Source organism: Pseudophryne corroboree, unplaced genomic scaffold (assembly GCF_028390025.1).
Source record: "Pseudophryne corroboree isolate aPseCor3 unplaced genomic scaffold, aPseCor3.hap2 scaffold_251, whole genome shotgun sequence".
Lineage (NCBI taxonomy): Eukaryota > Metazoa > Chordata > Amphibia > Anura > Myobatrachidae > Pseudophryne > Pseudophryne corroboree.
The window spans coordinates 631,421-656,340 of NW_026969167.1; the positions used below are offsets into that span (position 1 = coordinate 631,421).

The 24,920-nt window shown below is 40.9% G+C and overlaps 8 non-coding genes across 8 annotated transcripts; all 8 read right to left on the reverse strand.

Moving 5' to 3' along the window:
• Positions 1-6,239: 6,239 nt before the first annotated feature.
• On the reverse strand, positions 6,240-6,403 carry LOC135011835 (U1 spliceosomal RNA). Its single transcript, XR_010210876.1, has one exon. It is a non-coding gene; the product is annotated as a U1 spliceosomal RNA (small nuclear RNA).
• Positions 6,404-6,554: 151 nt separating this feature from the next.
• Positions 6,555-6,718, reverse strand: LOC135011739 (U1 spliceosomal RNA). The gene has a single exon (XR_010210785.1). It is a non-coding gene; the product is annotated as a U1 spliceosomal RNA (small nuclear RNA).
• A 674-nt stretch (positions 6,719-7,392) lies between these two features.
• LOC135011929 (U1 spliceosomal RNA) lies at positions 7,393-7,555 on the reverse strand. The gene has a single exon (XR_010210964.1). It is a non-coding gene; the product is annotated as a U1 spliceosomal RNA (small nuclear RNA).
• Positions 7,556-7,707: 152 nt separating this feature from the next.
• Positions 7,708-7,871, reverse strand: LOC135011705 (U1 spliceosomal RNA). Its single transcript, XR_010210752.1, has one exon. It is a non-coding gene; the product is annotated as a U1 spliceosomal RNA (small nuclear RNA).
• Positions 7,872-18,860: 10,989 nt separating this feature from the next.
• Positions 18,861-19,024, reverse strand: LOC135011836 (U1 spliceosomal RNA). Its single transcript, XR_010210877.1, has one exon. It is a non-coding gene; the product is annotated as a U1 spliceosomal RNA (small nuclear RNA).
• Positions 19,025-19,174: 150 nt separating this feature from the next.
• LOC135011743 (U1 spliceosomal RNA) lies at positions 19,175-19,338 on the reverse strand. Its single transcript, XR_010210789.1, has one exon. It is a non-coding gene; the product is annotated as a U1 spliceosomal RNA (small nuclear RNA).
• Positions 19,339-20,012: 674 nt separating this feature from the next.
• LOC135011930 (U1 spliceosomal RNA) lies at positions 20,013-20,175 on the reverse strand. The gene has a single exon (XR_010210965.1). It is a non-coding gene; the product is annotated as a U1 spliceosomal RNA (small nuclear RNA).
• Positions 20,176-20,327: 152 nt separating this feature from the next.
• Positions 20,328-20,491, reverse strand: LOC135012094 (U1 spliceosomal RNA). Its single transcript, XR_010211107.1, has one exon. It is a non-coding gene; the product is annotated as a U1 spliceosomal RNA (small nuclear RNA).
• Positions 20,492-24,920: the final 4,429 nt, after the last annotated feature.

Here is a 24,920-nt window from a genome sequence, read left to right on the forward strand (position 1 = left end):
CACCAGGAAACATTAACGCCACTGCATCCTTGCTGCTTTCTCATGTGGAAGTCTGTTTAATGTGAAAACAAGGTGATATCTAATTAGCACACAGGTAAGGAATTAAGAAAATCTTTATTTAAGGGTGAAGATGTTTCTCACAAAATCGTTGCCCCAATGCATCATTGAAATTCAAGCTGGAAAGATGATTTTAATATATCACTTGTACATTTTGTATTGCTCTTCTGGTGACAATGTAGTTTGTTTTTGTCAATTACCATTTTAATAATAGGGTAAAGAAAATTAAGTGGATTTTTGAAAGAAAACAATACTGTCAATATACTATTAAAACAAATGAAAATGGTAAAAGTTATTGTACTTTAAGTAAAAATAAAAGAGCAAAAATATCAATCCCAGTTTTGGATTACTTTAATTAACAAAAAAAAAATGCATATAGCAGAGGATAGTTTCAATCTGCCTACCTCTGGGTTAAGGGGCCCAGCATGCTTCCATTGCAGTACTCTGCTGCACATGTAAGTGCAAGAGATCCTGAAGCACTCACTCATCATGGGAAAGTACCAATGCGTTTCTTCATTGGTTGATGGAAGAAACATCTTACAAAAACTCTCCAGATTATTGACTTTTTAAAGTTTTCTAGGAAACGTTCTAGATGAATGCTTATTAGCCTTTGTCAGTATGTACTTTTGCAAAGTGTCTCTGTGGTGTAATCGGTTAGTGTGTTTGGTTATTAACCAAAGGGTTGGTGGTTCAATCCCACCCAGGGATGTTATTGACCTTGTCATCAGATTTTGGTGATCTTTAAGTAGACAAGTCAAAATTTCAAACCCCCTCTTATGGTGTAGGGTACCTGGCCTACTCTGATGTAATCAGAGTTAGATTTGATTAAGTGATTTTATCAAAAAACAGCTAGGAAGCACAATTTAGCAGTGGTTTGCAGAGAAAATGAAATATGCTGGCAGAAAAATCCAATTGAGTGATTAAACAGCTCTTCATTTTCTGGCTTTATTTTTATGCTAACTAATTTGTTCTCTGAAAAGTGTCCACAAAGCCAAGTATCGGATTAACATCTTTGTAGGGATGGTTTTTCACCTATTACTAAATTAAACTTGCTTCATTGGAAAGGCAGCAAGATGCATCCTCATTTCAATATCTACTGAAATAATACAGGTTGACACCAGGAAACATTAACGCCACTGCATCCTTGCTGCTTTCTCATGTGGAAGTCTGTTTAATGTGAAAACAAGGTGATATCTAATTAGCACACAGGTAAGGAATTAAGAAAATCTTTATTTAAGGGTAAGATGTTTCTCACAAAATCGTTGCCCCAATGCATCATTGAAATTCAAGCTGGAAAGATGATTTTAATATATCACTTGTACATTTTGTATTGCTCTTCTGGTGACAATGTAGTTTGTTTTTGTCAATTACCATTTTAATAATCGGGTAAAGAAAATTAAGTGGATTTTTGAAAGAAAACAATACTGTCTATATACTATTAAAACAAATTAAAAAGGTAAAAGTTATTGTACTTTAAGTAAAATAAAAAGAGCAAAAATATCAATCCCAGTTTTGGATTACTTTAATTAACAAAAAAAATGCATATAGCAGAGGATAATTTCAATCTGCCTACCTCTGGGTTATGGACCCAGCATGCTTCCATTACAGTACTCTGCTGCACATGTAAGTGCAAGAGATCCTGAAGCACTCACTCATCATGGGAAAGTACCAATGTGTTTCTTCATTGGTTGATGGAAGAAACATCTTACAAAAACTCTCCAGATTATTGACTATTTAAAGTTTTTCTAGGAAACGTTCTAGATGAATGCTTATTAGCCTTTGTCAGTATGTACTTTCACAAAGTGTCGCTGTAGCGCAATCAGTTAGTGTGTACGGCTATTAACCAAAAAGTTGGTGGTTCAATCCCACCCAGGGACGTAATTGACCTTGTGATCAGATTTTGGTGATATTTAAGTAGACAAGTCAAAATTTCAAACCCTCTCTTATGGTGTAGGGTACCTGGCCTACTCTGATGTAATCAGTTAGATTTGATTAAGTGATTTTATGAAAAAAAAACAGCTAGGAAGCACAATTTAGCAGTGGGTTGCAGAGAAAAAGAAATATGCTGGCAGAAAAATCCAATTGAGTGATTAAACAGCTCTTCATTTTCTGGCTTTATTTTTATGCTAACAAATTTGTTCTCTGAAAAGAGTCCACAAAGCCAAGTATCTGATTAACACCTTTGTAGGGATGGTTTTTCACCTATTACTAAATTAAACATGCTTCATTGGAAAGGCAGCAATATGCATCCTCATTTCAATATCTACTGAAATAATACAGGTTGACACCAGGAAACATTAACGCCACTGCATCCTTGCTGCTTTCTCATGTGGAAGTCTGTTTAATGTGAAAACAAGGTGATATCTAATTAGCACACAGGTAAGGAATTAAGAAAATCTTTATTTAAGGGTGAAGAGGTTTCTCACAAAATCGTTGCCCCAATGCATCATTGAAATTCAAGCTGGAAAGATGATTTTAATATATCACTTGTACATTTTGTATTGCTCTTCTGGTGACAATGTAGTTTGTTTTTGTCAATTACCATTTTAATAATCGGGTAAAGAAAATTAAGTGGATTTTTGAAAGAAAACAATACTGTCAATATACTATTAAAACAAATTAAAATGGTAAAAGTTATTGTACTTTAAGTAAAAATAAAAGAGCAAAAATATCAATCCCAGTTTTGGATTACTTTAATTAACAAAAAAAAACGCATATAGCAGAGGATAGTTTCAATTTGCCTACCTCTGGGCTATGGACCCAGCATGCTTCCATTACAGTACTCTGCTGCACATGTAATTGCAAGAGATCCTGAAGTACTCACTCATCATGGGAAAGTACCAATGTGTTTCTTCATTGGTTGATGGAAGAAACATCTTACAAAAACTCTCCAGATTATTGACTATTTAAAGTTTTTCTAGGAAACGTTCTAGATGAATGCTTATTAGCCTTTGTCAGTATGTACTTTTGCAAAGTGTCGCTGTGGCGCAATCAGTTAGTGTGTACGGCTATTAACCAAAAGGTTGGTGGTTCAATCCCACCCAGGGATGTAATTGACCTTGTTATCAGATTTTGGTGATCTTTAAGTAGACAAGTCAAAATTTCAAAAACCCCTGTTATGGTGTAGGGTACCTGGCCTTCTCTGATGTAATCAGAGTTAGATTTGATTCAGTGATTTTATAAAAACAGCTAGGAAGCACAATTTAGCAGTGGTTTGCAGAGAAAAAGAAATATGCTGGCAAAAAAATCCAATTGAGTGATTAAACAGCTCTTCATTTTCTGGCTTTATTTATATGCTAACAAATTTGTTCTCTGAAAAGTGTCCACAAAGCCAAGTATCTGATTAACATCTTTGTAGGGATGGTTTTTCACCTATTACTAAATTAAACTTGCTTCATTGGAAAGGCAGCAAGATGCATCCTCATTTCAATATCTACTGAAATAATACAGGTTGACACCAGGAAACATTAACGCCACTGCATCCTTGCTGCTTTCTCATGTGGAAGTCTGTTTAATGTGAAAACAAGGTGATATCTAATTAGCACACAGGTAAGGAATTAAGAAAATCTTTATTTAAGGGTGAAGATGTTTCTCACAAAATCGTTGCCCCAATGCATCATTGAAATTCAAGCTGGAAAGATGATTTTAATATATCACTTGTACATTTTGTATTGCTCTTCTGGTGACAATGTAGTTTGTTTTTGTCAATTACCATTTTAATAATAGGGTAAAGAAAATTAAGTGGATTTTTGAAAGAAAACAATACTGTCAATATACTATTAAAACAAATTAAAATGGTAAAAGTTATTGTACTTTAAGTAAAAATAAAAGAGCAAAAATATCAATCCCAGTTTTGGATTACTTTAATTAACAAAAAAAAAATGCATATAGCAGAGGATAGTTTCAATCTGCCTACCTCTGGGTTAAGGGGCCCAGCATGCTTCCATTGCAGTACTCTGCTGCACATGTAAGTGCAAGAGATCCTGAAGCACTCACTCATCATGGGAAAGTACCAATGCGTTTCTTCATTGGTTGATGGAAGAAACATCTTACAAAAACTCTCCAGATTATTGACTTTTTAAAGTTTTCTAGGAAACGTTCTAGATGAATGCTTATTAGCCTTTGTCAGTATGTACTTTCGCAAAGTGTCGCTGTAGCGCAATCAGTTAGTGTGTACGGCTATTAACCAAAAAGTTGGTGGTTCAATCCCACCCAGGGACGTAATTGACCTTGTGATCAGATTTTGGTGATATTTAAGTAGACAAGTCAAAATTTCAAACCCTCTCTTATGGTGTAGGGTACCTGGCCTACTCTGATGTAATCAGTTAGATTTGATTAAGTGATTTTATGAAAAAAAACAGCTAGGAAGCACAATTTAGCAGTGGGTTGCAGAGAAAAAGAAATATGCTGGCAGAAAAATCCAATTGAGTGATTAAACAGCTCTTCATTTTCTGGCTTTATTTTTATGCTAACAAATTTGTTCTCTGAAAAGAGTCCACAAAGCCAAGTATCTGATTAACACCTTTGTAGGGATGGTTTTTCACCTATTACTAAATTAAACATGCTTCATTGGAAAGGCAGCAATATGCATCCTCATTTCAATATCTACTGAAATAATACAGGTTGACACCAGGAAACATTAACGCCACTGCATCCTTGCTGCTTTCTCATGTGGAAGTCTGTTTAATGTGAAAACAAGGTGATATCTAATTAGCACACAGGTAAGGAATTAAGAAAATCTTTATTTAAGGGTGAAGAGGTTTCTCACAAAATCGTTGCCCCAATGCATCATTGAAATTCAAGCTGGAAAGATGATTTTAATATATCACTTGTACAATTTGTATTGCTCTTCTGGTGACAATGTAGTTTGTTTTTGTCAATTACCATTTGAATAATAGGGTAAAGAAAATTAAGTGGATTTTTGAAAGAAAACAATACTGTCAATATACTATTAAAACAAATTAAAATAATAAAAGTTATTGTACTTTAAGTAAAAATAAAAGAGCAAAAATATCAATCCCAGTTTTGGATTACTTTAATTAACAAAAAAAAATGCATATAGCAGAGGATAGTTTCAATCTGCCTACCTCTGGGTTATGGGCCCAGCATGCTTCCATTGCAGTACTCTGCTGCACATGTAAGTGCAAGAGATCCTGAAGCACTCACTCATCATGGGAAAGTACCAATGTGTTTCTTCATTGGTTGATGGAAGAAACATCTTACAAAAACTCTCCAGATTATTGACTTTTTAAAGTTTTTCTAGGAAACGTTCTAGATGAATGCTTATTAGCCTTTGTCAGTATATACTTTCGCAATGTGTCTCTGTGGCGCAATCAGTTAGCGTGTTCGGTTATTAACCAAAAGGTTGGTGGTTCAATCCTACCCAGGGACGTAATTTACCTTGTTATCAGATTTTGGTGATCTTTAAGTAGACAAGTCAAAATTTCAAAAACCCCTCTTATGGTGTAGGGTACCTGGCCTTCTCTGATGTAATCAGAGTTAGATTTGATTAAGTGATTTTATAAAAGAACAGCTAGGAAGCACAACTTAGCAGTGGGTTGCAGAGAAAAAGAAATACGCTTGCAGAAAAATCCAATTGAGTGATTAAACAGCTCTTCATTTTCTGGCTTTATTTTTATGCTAACAAATTTGTTCTCTGAAAAGTGTCCACAAAGCCAAGTATCTGATTAACACCTTTGTAGGGATGGTTTTTCACCTATTACTAAATTAAACTTGCTTCATTGGAAAGGCAGCAAGTGATGTCATCCAAGCAGTGGGTCAAAGTTGGCTTCATCCCTCGTCTGCTTATGAAAAGAGAAAAGGGATATGCAGGGCATGGCGGCCTTTTGCGACGCTTGGATGACCCCTAGTTCGCATTAAACACCCCCACCCTCCTTCGGTGTGGGGCTCATGTTGGCCATGCCCCAGCCCCTAAAGCATTCAAGCTGATTTCTTGCAGCAGCTGGGTACTGTAACAGCTCCAGAGCTGCTCTGTAAGGCAAGTAAAAGGGTGTGGGCCCTGCAGCACTACCTGTAGTTTGCATTGTGCATTGGAAGGCACAAAGTAAGCAGACGGGAGGAGAAGTCAGGATAGTGCACAAGGTTATAGAAGGGATGGGCTCAAGAAAAGAGAAGTGGAAACAGACAGCATACTAGGCTGGAGAGAGACCTGAGACAAAGAGATCTGAATTATACGAGAGCCGTCCAGGGGAAACACAAATTATGCAGTCAAGTTTCCCACATTTGGGGAAATCGCAAGGGGCAGCACACCCAGAGTGCAATGGGTGAGCCTTGCCCTGGGAGAAGCACCTTCATGATCATAGTATCTCACCTGGCAGGTTAGTAGGAGTTGGGCTAGAGCTGGGGAGGGTCGCTGCTCGGGCACTACCTTTCAAGTGAAGGAGATCCAACTGAGGCAGCACAAGGGAACTCTCAAAAGAAGAACAAGGCTAGAGGAAGATCTGAGACAAAGAAATCTGACTTTTACCAGAGCTGACTAGAGGAAAGCACAAACACAGTCCACCACTACCACAAATAATGCAGTCGAGTTTCCCACATTTGGGGAAATCACAGGGGTCAGCATACCCAGAATGCAATGAATGAACCTCACCCTGGGAGAACAATCTTCATGACAATAGTATCTCCTATGCAAAATAAGTATGATTTGGGATAGGGCTGGGGAGGGCCGTTGCTCAGGCACATCTCTGTCAAGTAAAGGAGATTCAACTGAGGCAGCACAAGGGAACTCTCATCTGGGGACAACAACTGCAGGGAGAACACATATTTTCAGATGAACATGGGGTGGCAGAAGGCTGCCTAATACTGAAGCACCCCCAAACAACAAACCAAATGCAACAACTAGTGCAAGCATTCCTGGGGGATGGCCTGCAGCAGATGGATTTGAATATGGTGATGTCATCCAAGCAGTGGGTCAAAGTTGGCTTCAACCCTCGTCTGCATATGAAAAGAGAAAAGGAGCGTGCAGGGCATGGAGGCCTTTTGTGGTGCTTGGATGACCCCTAGTTCACATTAAGCACCCCCACCCTCCTTCGGTGTGGGGCTCATGTTGGCCATTCCCCAGCCCCTGAAGCATTCAAGCTGATTTCTTGCAGCAGCTGGGCACTGTAACAGCTCCAGAGCTGCTCTGTAAAGCAAGTAAAAGGGTGTGGGCCCTGCAGCACTACCCGTAGTTTGCATTGTGCATTGGGAGGCACAAAGTAAGCAGACGGGAGGAGAAGTCAGGATAGTGCACAAGGGTATAGAAGGGAGGGGCTCAAGAAAAAAGAAGTGGAACCAGACAGCAAACTAGGCTGGAGAGAGACCTGAGACAAAGAGATCTGAATTACATGAGAGCCGACCAGGGAAAACTCAAATTATGCAGTCAAGTTTCCCACATTTGGGGAAATCGCAGGGGCAGCACACCCAGAGTGCAATGGGTGAGCCTTGCCCTGGGAGAAGCAACTTCATGATCATAGTATCTCACCTGGCAGGTAAGTAGGAGTTGGGCTAGAGCTGGGGAGGGTCGCTGCTCGGGCACCCCCCTGTCAAGTGAAGGAGATCCAACTGAGGCAGCACAAGGGAACTCTCGAAAGAAGACAAAGGCTAGAGGAAGATCTGAGACAAAGAAATCTGACTTTTACCAGAGCTGACCAGAGGAAAGCACAAACACAGTCCCCCACTACCACAAATAATGCAGTCGAGTTTCCCACATTTGGGGAAATCACAGGGGTCAGCATACCCAGAATGCAATGAATGAACCTAACCCTGGGAGAACAATCTTCATGACCATGGTATCTCCTATGCAAAATAAGTATGATTTGGGATAGGGCTGGGGAGGGCCGTTGCTCAGGCACATCTCTGTCAAGTAAGTTGCATTTGATTTGTTGTTTGGGGGTGCTTCAGTATTAGGCAGCCTTCTGCCCTACCATGTTCATCTGAAAATATGTGTTCTCCCTGCAGTTGTTGTCCCCAGATGAGAGTTCCCTTGTGCTGCCTCAGTTGAATCTCCTTTTGGAGAAGACCTCAATAAGATTGTAGCTGATCTGGCTACTGCTAAAACAGCTTGCCTACCTAGTATGACTCCTACCACGCAGAAGGCTAAAAGTACTTTTCTTGGCCCTTTCATCCTCCAGGTAAAGCGTACCCAAGGTCAGGCATACCCAAAGCAAGCTCATGTTTCCAGACCTGCCAAGCCCAGACTGAAGCAATCCTGGGCTGCCCATCAGCCTGCTTCCAAAACGGACAAGCCTGCCGCATGACGGTGCAGGCCTCCCTCTGGGGGATCCCAGGGTGGGGGGCCCGACTTCTAGGTTTGGCAAAGAAAGGTATAATTCTAAGCTAGAGAATTCTGTTTGGAGCTCACCTTGTACTTTGTGAAGAAATAATCAGCATTGTGGCTGAGCAGATACATGTAGTGTGTGGCTGCAAACTGCATGGATCTGCTGCGTTGTAATGCTGATTCTTTTTTTTTGCAAAGTACCAATAGCTTCATATAATGTTCACAATTTTTATGCAGGATCAAATAGCTCAATAGGTAGGGTGTTTGATTAGAATTCAACAGGTTATAGGTTTGAATCCTGGGTATGGTAGTTTGAGATGTGTTATTTAATAAAGTATGTTGTTCTGACTGCCGGCATCCTATCACCTGGGATATCATACTAAATAAATGGAGTTGATCAAATTTATTTTTTTTTAACTAGGGACAATTTCCAGATACTTCTCTTTATAACTGAGATTGCCCCCTGGAACTTCACATCAGTTGACAACTATGCATGAGTGGGCAGTGCTTGCCCTGGATCTGTCCACCCATTTATGTGCCGCCATAAAATAAAGCATGACTAACAGTTATCCTGGGCGTACACTACACAATTATCTGTCAGGCTATCTATCCAGTCTGGATGGATGGAATGAAAATCTGGTAATGTATAGGAGCAAATGTCAATTAACCATTTGCTCCCAAACACTAGAAAAGTGGTCAAAAATGGTCATTACACAAATTGGTTAAACCCAAAATTTAACCAATTTGTTTAGGGGACCATTTTTGTCCATTTTTTAGTGTTTGAGAGTAAATCGTTGATGGTCATTTGCTCACATAGATAACCGGATTTCTATTCCAACCAGCCAGTGTTGGAGAGATGGTCTGCCAGATTACATAATGCATACCAGAGCCATAACTAGACTTTTTGGTGCCCTGTGACAGAGAATTATATGCCCTCCCCCCCATTTTTGCAATATGGACAAAAGGCGCATGCCTTGTGGGGAAGGGGCATAACAAGATTGGTCTCAGAGAAAGCACATGAGATATGAAGATATATCTAGTATACTTGACACTCAATGGTTTGTGGTATTGCAGGGGTGCCCTCCTTAAATGCATATACAGTCACACATGGCATGTTTGTGTAAATGGCATATCAGCAGTCAGCACTAACTGGTGACATGCCATTTGTACAAGTAAGCCATGTGTGACTAATATATAAACATACTTTATTAAATAACACCTCAAACTATCATACCCAGGATTCAAACCTATAACCTGTTAAATTCTAATCAAACACCCTACCCATTGAGCTACTTGATCCTGCATCTATTCTAACCTCCAAAAACAGATTCAGTTGCATTTTCCAGCGTGTTTTGTTTGCGCCTTTGCAAATGTCTTACATCGACAAACTTATTTAGTACTATTTTGCAAATAGGGTTACATTGTCGCAACATTGTGTTCCCTAATTGCTTGATTTTTTAAATGCAAAAATTGATAAAGACACCTGATAATTGCTCTGTGGAGTCTTCTTTTGTGTCTACTTCTTATCTACATTTAATTCCCTACCTATAATCAAGGCATTTTTAAATGCTGGGTGCTGCCAGGACGTGAGGCCTACCTAGTCTTTAGATCTGAATTTGAATGTACTTGTGAACTAACTTAATTTCCTACTTCTAAACTCATTCCTAAATTCACTACTTACATTAATCCTGTAGTTGGGCATTTTGAGCCTTCAATTGTGGGCATTGTTTTGTGTCCAGACCAGCAGCTGGTGGTGTGCATTTGCTGGAAAGGCATCGAAGACCTCCGATATGCTGCATCTCCTGATGTGTGTCTGCCTCAAGTGGCTGTCAGCAAATGCATGCTAGACACCCCATTCCAAGCTGATTGTGACATCACGGAACATGCATCATAGAATAGGCATGCTAGAACATGGGTCTTCAACCTGCGACCCTCCAGCTGCTGTGGAACTACATATCCCAGCATGCCCTGCCTCAGTTTTAGCATACCTTAATAGCAAAACTGTGGCAGGGCATGCTGGGATGTGTAGTTTCACAGCAGCTGGAGGGCCACAGGATGAAGACCCATGTGCTAGAACCAAACCGCAGGTACATTGAATGCTAGCAAGCTGAATGTTTAAATCCTTTTTGTTCCGCAGCATTCCAATGCGGAAGATTCCATGGAACCAGAGATTATTCCATTGAGAAGGACATGCTGCCTGGATGACTGTACTGTGCAAATTAAATCACGGAGCCAGTTGGCTTGTGGGTGGCTCTGGTGACTGGGTGGTTGGGTGGGCGGTGTGTCGGAGGTGGAGCACATGCAAATGAATGTGTATCATCCAGCTAGTGAGAGAGAAAACTCATGCAGGAGTGTGCCTGCTTGTCAGTGAGTTATGCACCTTGCCAGACGTCAAATCTACATGGAGCAACTGGAGGGGACAAGAGCAGGTTTGGAAAATATACACAGAAGAGCATATATGCTGGCGCATTCTCCATGATTGTGTCAGCTTATGTTTTGGTGCACTGCACTTTCCTCCACTAAGTTTTAGCCATTTTGTTTAAACGCAAGTGTAGTTGCTTCTCGCTCTTTTGGCTGTGATATTGTATTGTGGTTGAAGAGTCTGCTGGAGGGATTGTTTTCTTCATTGGCGAGAGACTGAAGATATTCCAGGATGGAAGGCTTGGGAACACTATCCGTTTTTCAGTTGTGGAAGAGTTGAAAGACCGGATTGGACTACATTCTATAGTAAAGGGTATCTTTGTATTTATTAATCCTCCCTTTATATGTGTCTGTCTTTCAATAAAGCTTTGGGCTTGTGATTCCGTCACCCTCTTACACTCCACACCCATAGCCTTATTAACTATTGTATTGTTTAAATGTATAGTGCAGTTCATGATTTATAGTGTAGGCTGACCTGTACTGTAGTTCTTGAACTGTACTATACCGACAGCATTTGTATTGTGTTTTGGCTGTGCTGCAACACAGTACTTATGTGTGTAATGTTTATGTATGTTTTTTTGCTTCTTTATGTCAATAAAGACTGCTTTTTCAATCCAATATCTGAAAACAATCAATGTTTATCTTTGATGGCAATAGAAGTGGTATGATATTTGCTGCTTTTGAAAGGCAATATCTGATATGTCCCCTATCTGGGAACCATATATTAAATGGCTTTTCAGAAAAGGGAGATGGGAGAAGAGCTTTCAGTACTTGTAGGACCGATGCACATTTCCTATTCTAGCCTCCAAAAACAGATTCAGTTGCATTTTCCAGCGTGTTTTGGATGCGCCTTTGCAAATGTCTTACATCGACAAACTTATTTAGTACTATTTTGCAAATAGGGTTACATTGTTGCAACATTGTGTTCCCTAATTGCTTGATTTTTTAAATGCAACAATTGATAAAAACACCTGATAACTGCTCTGCGGAGTCTTATTTTGTGTCTACTTCTTATCTACATTTAATTCCGTACCTCTAATCAAGGCATTTTTAAATGCTGGCGGCTGCCAGGACGTGAGGCCTACCTAGACTTTAGATCTGAATTTGAATGTACTTGTGAACTAACTTAATTTCCTACTTCTAAATTCATTCCTAAATTCACTACTTACATGAATCCTGTAGTTGGGCATTTTGGGACTTCGATTGTGGGCATTGTTTTGTGTCCAGACCAGCAGCAGGTGGTGTGCATTTGCTGGAAAGGCATCAAAGACCTCCGATATGCTGCATCTCCTGATGTGTGTCTCCCTCAAGTGGCTGTCAGCAAATGCCTGCTAGACACCCCATTCCAAGCTGATTGTGACATCACGGAACATGCATCATAGAACAGGCATGCTAAAACATGGGTCTTCAACCTGCGACCCTCCAGCTGCTGTGGAACTACACATCCCAGCATGCCCTGCCTCAGTTTTAGCATACCTTATAGCAAAACTGTGGCAGGGCGTGCTGGGATGTGTAGTTTCACAGCAGCTGGAGGGCCACAGGATGAAGACCCATGTGCTAGAGCCAAGCCGCAGGTACATTGAATGCTAGCAAGCTGAATATTTAAATCCTTTTTGTTCCGCAGCATTCCAATGCGGAAGATTCCATGGAACCAGAGATCCTTCCATTGAGAAGGACATGCTGCCTGGATGACTACACTGTGCAAATTAAATCACGGAGCCAGTTGGTTTGTGGGTGGCTCTGGTGACTGGGTGGTTGGGTGGGTGGTGTGTCGGAGGTGGAGCACATGCAAATGATTGTGTATCATCCAGCTAGTGAGAGTGAAAACTCATGCAGGAGTGTGCCTGCTTGTCAGTGGGTTATGCACCTTGCCAGACGTTAAATCTACATAGAGCAGCTGGAGGGGACAAGAGCATGTTTGCAAAATATAGATAGAAGAGCATATATGCTGGCGCATTCTCCATGATTGTGTCAGCTTATGTTTTGGTGCACTGCACTTTCCTCCACTAAGTTTTAGCCATTTTTGTTAAGCTCAAGTGTAGTTGCTTCTCGGCCTTTTGGCTGTGATCTTGTATCGTGGTTGAAGGGTCTGCTGGAGGGAGGGATTGCTTTCTTCATTGGCGAAAGACCAAAGATATTCCAGGATGGAAGGCTTGGGAACACTATCTGTTTTTCAGTTGTGGAAGAGCACAGAGGTCGGATTGGACTACATTCTATAGTAAAGGATGTCTTTCTATTTATTAAACCTCCCCTTATATGTGTCAGTCTTTCAATAAAGCTTCGGGCTTGTGATTCCCTCACCCTCTTACACTCCACACCCATAGCCTTATTAACTGTTGTATTATTGTACAGTTTAAATGTATAGTGCAGTTCATGATTTATAGTGTAGGCTGGCCTGTGCTGTAGTTCTTGAACTGTACTATACCATCAGCATTTCTATTGTGTTTTGGCTGTGCCGCAACGCGGTACTTATGTGTGTAATGTTTATGTATGTTTTTTTGCTTCTTTATGTGCATCGGTCCTACAAGTAATGAAAGCTCTTCTCCCATCTCCCTTTTCTGAAAAGCCATTTAATATATGGTTCCCAGATAGGGGACATATCAGATATTGGATTTCAAAAGCATCAAATATCATACCACTTTTATTGCCATCAAAGATAAACATTGATTGTTTTCAGATATTGGCTTGAAAAAGCAGTCTTTATTGACATAAAAAAAAAACATACATAAACATTGCACACATAAATACAGTGTTGCAGCACAGCCAAAACACAATACAAATGCTGACGGTATAGTACAGTTCAAGAACTACAGCACAGGCCAGTCTACACTATAAATCATGAACTGCACTATACATTTAAAGTATACAATAATACAACAGTTAATAAGGCTATGGGTGTGGAGTGTAAGAGGGTGAGGGATTCACAAAACCGAAGCTTTATTGTAACACAGACACATATAAGGGGAGGGTCAATAAATAGAAAGATATCCTTTACTATAGAATGTAGTCCAATCCGACCTCTGTGCTCTTCCACAACTGAAAAACAGATAGTGTTCCCAAGCCTTCCATCCTGGAATATCTTTGGTCTTTCGCCAATGAAGAAAACAATCCCTCCCTCCAGCAGACCCTTCAACCACGATACAAGATCACAGCCAAAAGGCTGAGAAGCAACTACACTTGAGCTTAACAAAAATGGCTAAAACTTAGTGGAGGAAAGTGCAGTGCACCAAAACATAAGCTGACACAATCATGGAGAATGCGCCAGCATATATGCTCTTCTATCTATATTTTGCAAACCTGCTCTTGTCCCCTCCAGCTGCTCTAAGTAGATTTAACGTCTGGCAAGGTGCATAACCCACTGACAAGCAGGCACACTCCTGCATGAGTTTTCTCTCTCACTAGCTGGATGATACACAATCATTTGCATGCGCTCCACTTCCGACACACCACCCACCCAACCACCCAGTCACCAGAGCCACCCACAAGCCAACTGGCTCCGTGATTTAATTTGCACAGTGTAGTCATCCAGGCAGCATGTCCTTCTCAATGGAAGGATCTCTGGTTCCATGGAATCTTCCGCATTGGAATGCTGCGGAACAAAAAGGATTTAAATATTCAGCTTGCTAGCATTCAATGTACCTGCGGCTTGGCTCTAGCACATGGGTCTTCATCCTGTGGCCCTCCAGCTGCTGTGAAACTACACATCCCAGCATGCCCTGCCACAGTTTTGCTATTAAGGTATGCTAAAACTGAGGCAGGGCATGCTGGGATGTGTAGTTCCACAGCAGCTGGAGGGTCGCAGGTTGAAGACCCATGTTTTAGCATGCCTGTTCTATGATGCATGTTCCATGATGTCACAATCAGCTTGGAATGGGGTGTCTAGCAGGCATTTGCTGACAGCCACTTGAGGGAGACACACATCAGGAGATGCAGCATATCGGAGGTCTTCGATGCCTTTCCAGCAAATGCACACCACCTGCTGCTGGTCTGGACACAAAACAATGCCCACAATCGAAGTCCCAAAATGCCCAACTACAGGATTCATGTAAGTAGTGAATTTAGGAATGAATTTAGAAGTAGGAAATTAAGTTAGTTCACAAGTACATTCAAATTCAGATCTAAAGACTAAACACAAAACACAAAATAAGACTCCACAGAGCAATTATCAGGTGTCTTTATCAATTGTTGCATTTAAAAAATCAAGCAATTAGGGAGCACAATGTTGCGACAATGTAACCCTATTTGCAAAATAGTACTAAATAAGTTTGTCGATGTAAGACATTTGCAAAGGCGCAAACAAAACACGCTGGAAAATGCAACTGAATCTGTTTTTGGAGGTTAGAAAAGATGCAGGATCAAGTAGCTCCATGGGTAGGGTGTTTGATTAGAATTCAACAGGTTATAGGTTTGAATCCTGGGTATGATAGTTTGAGGTGTTATTTAATAAAGCATGTTTATATATTAGTCACACATGGCTTACTTGTACAAATGGCATGTCACCAGTTAGTGCTGACTGCTGATATGCCATTTGCACTAAAACAAATTAAAATGGTAAAAGTTATTGTACTTTAAGTAAAAATAAAAGCTAAAATATCAAACCCAGTTTTGGATTACTTTAATGAACAAAAAAAAAAATGCATATAGCAAAGGATAGTTTCAATCTGCCTACCTCTGGGTTATGGACCCAGCATGCTTCCATTACAGTACTCTGCTGCACATGTAAGTGCAAGAGATCCTGAAGCACTCACTCATCATGGGAAAGTACCAATGTGTTTCTTCATTGGTTGATGGAAGAAACATCTTACAAAAACTCTCCACATTATTGACTTTTTAAAATGTTTCTAGTAATCGTTCTAGATGAATGCTTATTAGCCTTTGTCAGTATGGACTTTTACAAAGTGTTGCTGTGGCGCAATCAGTTACTGTGTAAGGCTATTAACCAAAAGGTTGGTGGTTCAATCCCACCCAGGGACGTAATTGACCTTGTTATCAGATTTTGGTGATCTTTATGTAGACAAGTGAAAATTTCAAACCCCCTCTTATGGTGTAGGGTACCTGGCCTTCTCTGATGTAATCAGAGTTAGATTTGATTCAGTGATTTTATAAAAACAGCTAGGAAGCACAATTTAGCAGTGGGTTGCAGAGAAAAAGAAATATGCTGGCAAAAAAATCCAATTGAGTGATTAAACAGCTTTTCATTTTCTGGCTTTATTTTTATGCTAACAAATTTGTTCTCTGAAAAGTGTCCACAAAGCCAAGTTTCTGATTAACACATTTGTAGGGATGGTTTTTAACCTATTACTAAATTAAACTTGCTTCATTGGAAAGGCAGCAAGATGCATCCTCATTTCAATATCTACTGAAATAATACAGGTTGACACCAGGAAACATTAACGCCACTGCATCCTTTGTGCTTTCTCATGTGGAAGTCTGTTTAATGTGAAAACAAGGTGATATCTAATTAGCACACAGGTAAGGAATTAAGAAAATATTTATTTAAGGGTGAAGATGTTTCTCACAAAATCGTTGCCCCAATGCATCATTGAAATTCAAGCTGGAAAGATGATTTTAATATATCACTTGTACATTTTGTATTGCTCTTCTGGTGACAATGTAGTTTGTTTTTGTCAATTACCATTTTAATAATCGGGTAAAGAAAATTAAGTGGATTTTTGAAAGAAAACAATACTGTCAATATACTATTAAAACAAATGAAAATGGTAAAAGTTATTGTACTTTAAGTAAAAATAAAAGAGCAAAAATATCAATCCCAGTTTTGGATTACTTTAATTAACAAAAAAAAAACGCATATAGCAGAGGATAGTTTCAATCTGCCTACCTCTGGGCTATGGACCCAGCATGCTTCCATTACAGTACTCTGCTGCACATGTAATTGCAAGAGATCCTGAAGCACTCACTCATCATGGGAAAGTACCAATGTGTTTCTTCATTGGTTGATGGAAGAAACATCTTACAAAAACTCTCCAGATTATTGACTATTTAAAGTTTTTCTAGGAAACGTTCTAGATGAATGCTTATTAGCCTTTGTCAGTATGTACTTTTGCAAAGTGTCGCTGTGGCGCAATCAGTTAGTGTGTACAGCTATTAACCAAAAGGTTGGTGGTTCAATCCCACCCAGGGATGTAATTGACCTTGTTATCAGATTTTGGTGATCTTTAAGTAGACAAGTCAAAATTTCAAAAACCCCTGTTATGGTGTAGGGTACCTGGCCTTCTCTGATGTAATCAGAGTTAGATTTGATTCAGTGATTTTATAAAAACAGCTAGGAAGCACAATTTAGCAGTGGTTTGCAGAGAAAAAGAAATATGCTGGCAAAAAAATCAAATTGAGTGATTAAACAGCTCTTCATTTTCTGGCTTTATTTTTATGCTAACAAATTTGTTCTCTGAAAAGTGTCCACAAAGCCAAGTATCTGATTAACATCTTTGTAGGGATGGTTTTTCACCTATTACTAAATTAAACTTGCTTCATTGGAAAGGCAGCAAGATGCATCCTCATTTCAATATCTACTGAAATAATACAGGTTGACACCAGGAAACATTAACGCCACTGCATCCTTGCTGCTTTCTCATGTGGAAGTCTGTTTAATGTGAAAACAAGGTGATATCTAATTAGCACACAGGTAAGGAATTAAGAAAATCTTTATTTAAGGGTGAAGATGTTTCTCACAAAATCGTTGCCCCAATGCATCATTGAAATTCAAGCTGGAAAGATGATTTTAATATATCACTTGTACATTTTGTATTGCTCTTCTGGTGACAATGTAGTTTGTTTTTGTCAATTACCATTTTAATAATAGGGTAAAGAAAATTAAGTGGATTTTTGAAAGAAAACAATACTGTCAATATACTATTAAAACAAATTAAAATGGTAAAAGTTATTGTACTTTAAGTAAAAATAAAAGAGCAAAAATATCAATCCCAGTTTTGGATTACTTTAATTAACAAAAAAAAAATGCATATAGCAGAGGATAGTTTCAATCTGCCTACCTCTGGGTTAAGGGGCCCAGCATGCTTCCATTGCAGTACTCTGCTGCACATGTAAGTGCAAGAGATCCTGAAGCACTCACTCATCATGGGAAAGTACCAATGCGTTTCTTCATTGGTTGATGGAAGAAACATCTTACAAAAACTCTCCAGATTATTGACTTTTTAAAGTTTTCTAGGAAACGTTCTAGATGAATGCTTATTAACCTTTGTCAGTATGTACTTTTGCAAAGTGTCTCGGTGGTGCAATCGGTTAGTGTGTTTGGTTATTAACCAAAGGGTTGGTGGTTCAATCCCACCCAGGGATGTTATTGACCTTGTCATCAGATTTTGGTGATCTTTAAGTAGACAAGTCAAAATTTCAAACCCCCTCTTATGGTGTAGGGTACCTGGCCTTCTCTGATGTAATCAGAGTTAGATTTGATTAAGTGATTTTATAAAAGAACAGCTAGGAAGCACAACTTAGCAGTGGGTTGCAGAGAAAAAGAAATACGCTTGCAGAAAAATCCAATTGAGTGATTAAACAGCTCTTCATTTTCTGGCTTTATTTTTATGCTAACTAATTTGTTCTCTGAAAAGTGTCCACAAAGCCAAGTATCTGATTAACACCTTTGTAGGGATGGTTTTTCACCTATTACTAAATTAAACTTGCTTCATTGGAAAGGCAGCAAGTGATGTCATCCAAGCAGTGGGTCAAAGTTGGCTTCAACCCTCGTCTGCTTATGAAAAGAGAAAAGGGATATGCAGGGCATGGCGGCCTTTTGCGACGCTTGGATGACCCCTAGTTTGCATTAAACACCCCCACCCTCCTTCGGTGTGGGGCTCATGTTGGCCATGCCCCAGCCCCTGAAGCATTCAAGCTGATTTCTTGCAGCAGCTGGGTACTGTAACAGCTCCAGAGCTGCTCTGTAAGGCAAGTAAAAGGGTGTGGGCCCTGCAGCACTACCTGTAGTTTGCATTGTGCATTGGAAGGCACAAAGTAAGCAGACGGGAGGAGAAGTCAGGATAGTGCACAAGGTTATAGAAGGGAGGGGCTCAAGAAAAGAGAAGTGGAAACAGACAGCATACTAGGCTGGAGAGAGACCTGAGACAAAGAGATCTGAATTATACGAGAGCCGTCCAGGGGAAACACAAATTATGCAGTCAAGTTTCCCACATTTGGGGAAATCGCAAGGGGCAGCACACCCAGAGTGCAATGGGTGAGCCTTGCCCTGGGAGAAGCACCTTCATGATCATAGTATCTCACCTGGCAGGTTAGTAGGAGTTGGGCTAGAGCTGGGGAGGGTCGCTGCTCGGGCACTACCTTTCAAGTGAAGGAGATCCAACTGAGGCAGCACAAGGGAACTCTCAAAAGAAGAACAAGGCTAGAGGAAGATCTGAGACAAAGAAATCTGACTTTACCAGAGCTGACCAGAGGAAAGCACAAACACAGTCCACCACTACCACAAATAATGCAGTCGAGTTTCCCACATTTGGGGAAATCACAGGGGTCAGCATACCCAGAATGCAATGAATGAACCTCACCCTGGGAAAACAATCTTCATGACAATAGTATCTCCTATGCAAAATAAGTATGATTTGGGATAGGGCTGGGGAGGGCCGCTGCTCAGGCACATCTCTGTCAAGTAAAGGAGATTCAACTGAGGCAGCACAAGGGAACTCTCATCTGGGGACAACAACTGCAGGGAGAACACATATTTTCAGATGAACATGGGGTGGCAGAAGGCTGCCTAATACTGAAGCACCCCCAAACAACAAACCAAATGCAACAACTAGTGCAAGCATTCCTGGGGGATGGCCTGCAGCAGATGGATTTGAATATGGTGATGTCATCCAAGCAGTGGGTCAAAGTTGGCTTCAACCCTTGTCTGCATATGAAAAGAGAAAAGGAGCGTGCAGGGCATGGAGGCCTTTTGTGGTGCTTGGATGACCCCTAGTTCGCATTAAGCACCCCCACCCTCCTTCGGTGTGGGGCTCATGTTGGCCATTCCCCAGCCCCTGAAGCATTCAAGCTGATTTCTTGCAGCAGCTGGGCACTGTAACAGCTCCAGAGCTGCTCTGTAAAGCAAGTAAAAGGGTGTGGGCCCTGCAGCACTACCCGTAGTTTGCATTGTGCATTGGGAGGCACAAAGTAAGCAGACGGGAGGAGAAGTCAGGATAGTGCACAAGGGTATAGAAGGGAGGGGCTCAAGAAAAAAGAAGTGGAACCAGACAGCAAACTAGGCTGGAGAGAGACCTGAGACAAAGAGATCTGAATTACATGAGAGCCGACCAGGGAAAACTCAAATTATGCAGTCAAGTTTCCCACATTTGGGGAAATCGCAGGGGCAGCACACCCAGAGTGCAATGGGTGAGCCTTGCCCTGGGAGAAGCAACTTCATGATCATAGTATCTCACCTGGCAGGTAAGTAGGAGTTGGGCTAGAGCTGGGGAGGGTCGCTGCTCGGGCACCCCCCTGTCAAGTGAAGGAGATCCAACTGAGGCAGCACAAGGGAACTCTCGAAAGAAGAACAAGGCTAGAGGAAGATCTGAGACAAAGAAATCTGAATTTTACCAGAGCTGACCAGAGGAAAGCACAAATACAGTCCCCCACTACCACAAATAATGCAGTCGAGTTTCCCACATTTGGGGAAATCACAGGGGTCAGCATACCCAGAATGCAATGAATGAACCTAACCCTGGGAGAACAATCTTCATGACCATGGTATCTCCTATGCAAAATAAGTATGATTTGGGATAGGGCTGGGGAGGGCCGTTGCTCAGGCACATCTCTGTCAAGTAAGTTGCATTTGATTTGTTGTTTGGGGGTGCTTCAGTATTAGGCAGCCTTCTGCCCTACCATGTTCATCTGAAAATATGTGTTCTCCCTGCAGTTGTTGTCCCCAGATGAGAGTTCCCTTGTGCTGCCTCAGTTGAATCTCCTTTTGGAGAAGACCTCAATAAGATTGTAGCTGATCTGGCTACTGCTAAAACAGCTTGCCTACCTAGTATGACTCCTACCACGCAGAAGGCTAAAAGTACTTTTCTTGGCCCTTTCATCCTCCAGGTAAAGCGTACCCAAGGTCAGGCATACCCAAAGCAAGCTCATGTTTCCAGACCTGCCAAGCCCAGACTGAAGCAATCCTGGGCTGCCCATCAGCCTGCTTCCAAAACGGACAAGCCTGCCGCATGACGGTGCAGGCCTCCCTCTGGGGGATCCCAGGGTGGGGGACCCGACTTCTAGGTTTGGCAAAGAAAGGTATAATTCTAAGCTAGAGAATTCTGTTTGGAGCTCACCTTGTACTTTGTGAAGAAATAATCAGCATTGTGGCTGAGCAGATACATGTAGTGTGTGGCTGCAAACTGCATGGATCTGCTGCGTTGTAATGCTGATTCTTTTTTTTTGCAAAGTACCAATAGCTTCATATAATGTTCACAATTTTTATGCAGGATCAAATAGCTCAATAGGTAGGGTGTTTGATTAGAATTCAACAGGTTATAGGTTTGAATCCTGGGTATGGTAGTTTGAGATGTGTTATTTAATAAAGTATGTTGTTCTGACTGCCGGCATCCTATCACCTGGGATATCATACTAAATAAATGGAGTTGATCAAATTTTTTTTTTTTTTTTTAACTAGGGACAATTTCCAGATACTTCCCTTTATAACTGAGATTGCCCCCTGGAACTTCACATCAGTTGACAACTATGCATGAGTGGGCAGTGCTTGCCCTGGATCTGTCCACCCATTTATGTGCCGCCATAAAATAAAGCATGACTAACAGTTATCCTGGGCGTACACTACACAATTATCTGTCAGGCTATCTATCCAGTCTGGATGGTTGGAATGAAAATCTGGTAATGTATAGGAGCAAATGTCAATTAACCATTTGCTCCCAAACACTAGAAAAGTGGTCAAAAATGGTCATTACACAAATTGGTTAAACCCAAAATTTAACCAATTTGTTTAGGGGACCATTTTTGTCCATTTTTTAGTGTTTGAGAGTAAATCGTTGATGGTCATTTGCTCACATAGATAACCGGATTTCTATTCCAACCAGCCAGTGTTGGAGAGATGGTCTGCCAGATTACATAATGCATACCAGAGCCATAACTAGACTTTTTGGTGCCCTGTGACAGAGAATTATATGCCCTCCCCCCCATTTTTGCAATATGGACAAAAGGCGCATGCCTTGTGGGGAAGGGGCATAACAAGATTGGTCTCAGAGAAAGCACATGAGATATGAAGATATATCTAGTATACTTGACACTCAATGGTTTGTGGTATTGCAGGGGTGCCCTCCTTAAATGCATATACAGTCACACATGGCATGTTTGTGTAAATGGCATATCAGCAGTCAGCACTAACTGGTGACATGCCATTTGTACAAGTAAGCCATGTGTGACTAATATATAAACATACTTTATTAAATAACACCTCAAACTATCATACCCAGGATTCAAACCTAAAACCTGTTAAATTCTAATCAAACACCCTACCCATTGAGCTACTTGATCCTGCATCTATTCTAACCTCCAAAAACAGATTCAGTTGCATTTTCCAGCGTGTTTTGTTTGCGCCTTTGCAAATGTCTTACATCGACAAACTTATTTAGTACTATTTTGCAAATAGGGTTACATTGTCGCAACATTGTGTTCCCTAATTGCTTGATTTTTTAAATGCAAAAATTGATAAAGACACCTGATAATTGCTCTGTGGAGTCTTCTTTTGTGTCTACTTCTTATCTACATTTAATTCCCTACCTATAATCAAGGCATTTTTAAATGCTGGGTGCTGCCAGGACGTGAGGCCTACCTAGTCTTTAGATCTGAATTTGAATGTACTTGTGAACTAACTTAATTTCCTACTTCTAAATTCATTCCTAAATTCACTACTTACATTAATCCTGTAGTTGGGCATTTTGAGCCTTCAATTGTGGGCATTGTTTTGTGTCCAGACCAGCAGCTGGTGGTGTGCATTTGCTGGAAAGGCATCGAAGACCTCCGATATGCTGCATCTCCTGATGTGTGTCTGCCTCAAGTGGCTGTCAGCAAATGCATGCTAGACACCCCATTCCAAGCTGATTGTGACATCACGGAACATGCATCATAGAACAGGCATGCTAGAACATGGGTCTTCAACCTGCGACCCTCCAGCTGCTGTGGAACTACATATCCCAGCATGCCCTGCCTCAGTTTTAGCATACCTTAAAAGCAAAACTGTGGCAGGGCATGCTGGGATGTGTAGTTTCACAGCAGCTGGAGGGCCACAGGATGAAGACCCATGTGCTAGAACCAAACCGCAGGTACATTGAATGCTAGCAAGCTGAATGTTTAAATCCTTTTTGTTCCGCAGCATTCCAATGCGGAAGATTCCATGGAACCAGAGATTATTCCATTGAGAAGGACATGCTGCCTGGATGACTGCACTGTGCAAATTAAATCACGGAGCCAGTTGGCTTGTGGGTGGCTCTGGTGACTGGGTGGTTGGGTGGGCGGTGTGTCGGAGGTGGAGCACATGCAAATGAATGTGTATCATCCAGCTAGTGAGAGAGAAAACTCATGTAGGAGTGTGCCTGCTTGTCAGTGAGTTATGCACCTTGCCAGACGTCAAATCTACATGGAGCAACTGGAGGGGACAAGAGCAGGTTTGGAAAATATACACAGAAGAGCATATATGCTGGCGCATTCTCCATGATTGTGTCAGCTTATGTTTTGGTGCACTGCACTTTCCTCCACTAAGTTTTAGCCATTTTGTTTAAACGCAAGTGTAGTTGCTTCTCGTTCTTTTGGCTGTGATATTGTATTGTGGTTGAAGAGTCTGCTGGAGGGATTGTTTTCTTCATTGGCGAGAGACTGAAGATATTCCAGGATGGAAGGCTTGGGAACACTATCCGTTTTTCAGTTGTGGAAGAGTTGAAAGACCGGATTGGACTACATTCTATAGTAAAGGGTATTTTTGTATTTATTAATCCTCCCTTTATATGTGTCTGTCTTTCAATAAAGCTTTGGGCTTGTGATTCCGTCACCCTCTTACACTCCACACCCATAGCCTTATTAACTATTGTATTGTTTAAATGTATAGTGCAGTTCATGATTTATAGTGTAGGCTGACCTGTACTGTAGTTCTTGAACTGTACTATACCGACAGCATTTGTATTGTGTTTTGGCTGTGCTGCAACACAGTACTTATGTGTGTAATGTTTATGTATGTTTTTTTGCTTCTTTATGTCAATAAAGACTGCTTTTTCAATCCAATATCTGAAAACAATCAATGTTTATCTTTGATGGCAATAGAAGTGGTATGATATTTGCTGCTTTTGAAAGGCAATATCTGATATGTCCCCTATCTGGGAACCATATATTAAATGGCTTTTCAGAAAAGGGAGATGGGAGAAGAGCTTTCAGTACTTGTAGGACCGATGCACATTTCCTATTCTAGCCTCCAAAAACAGATTCAGTTGCATTTTCCAGCGTGTTTTGGATGCGCCTTTGCAAATGTCTTACATCGACAAACTTATTTAGTACTATTTTGCAAATAGGGTTACATTGTTGCAACATTGTGTTCCCTAATTGCTTGATTTTTTAAATGCAACAATTGATAAAAACACCTGATAACTGCTCTGCGGAGTCTTATTTTGTGTCTACTTCTTATCTACATTTAATTCCGTACCTCTAATCAAGGCATTTTTAAATGCTGGCGGCTGCCAGGACGTGAGGCCTACCTAGACTTTAGATCTGAATTTGAATGTACTTGTGAACTAACTTAATTTCCTACTTCTAAATTCATTCCTAAATTCACTACTTACATGAATCCTGTAGTTGGGCATTTTGGGACTTCGATTGTGGGCATTGTTTTGTGTCCAGACCAGCAGCAGGTGGTGTGCATTTGCTGGAAAGGCATCGAAGACCTCCGATATGCTGCATCTCCTGATGTGTGTCTCCCTCAAGTGGCTGTCAGCAAATGCCTGCTAGACACCCCATTCCAAGCTGATTGTGACATCACGGAACATGCATCATAGAACAGGCATGCTAAAACATGGGTCTTCAACCTGCGACCCTCCAGCTGCTGTGGAACTACACATCCCAGCATGCCCTGCCTCAGTTTTAGCATACCTTATAGCAAAACTGTGGCAGGGCATGCTGGGATGTGTAGTTTCACAGCAGCTGGAGGGCCACA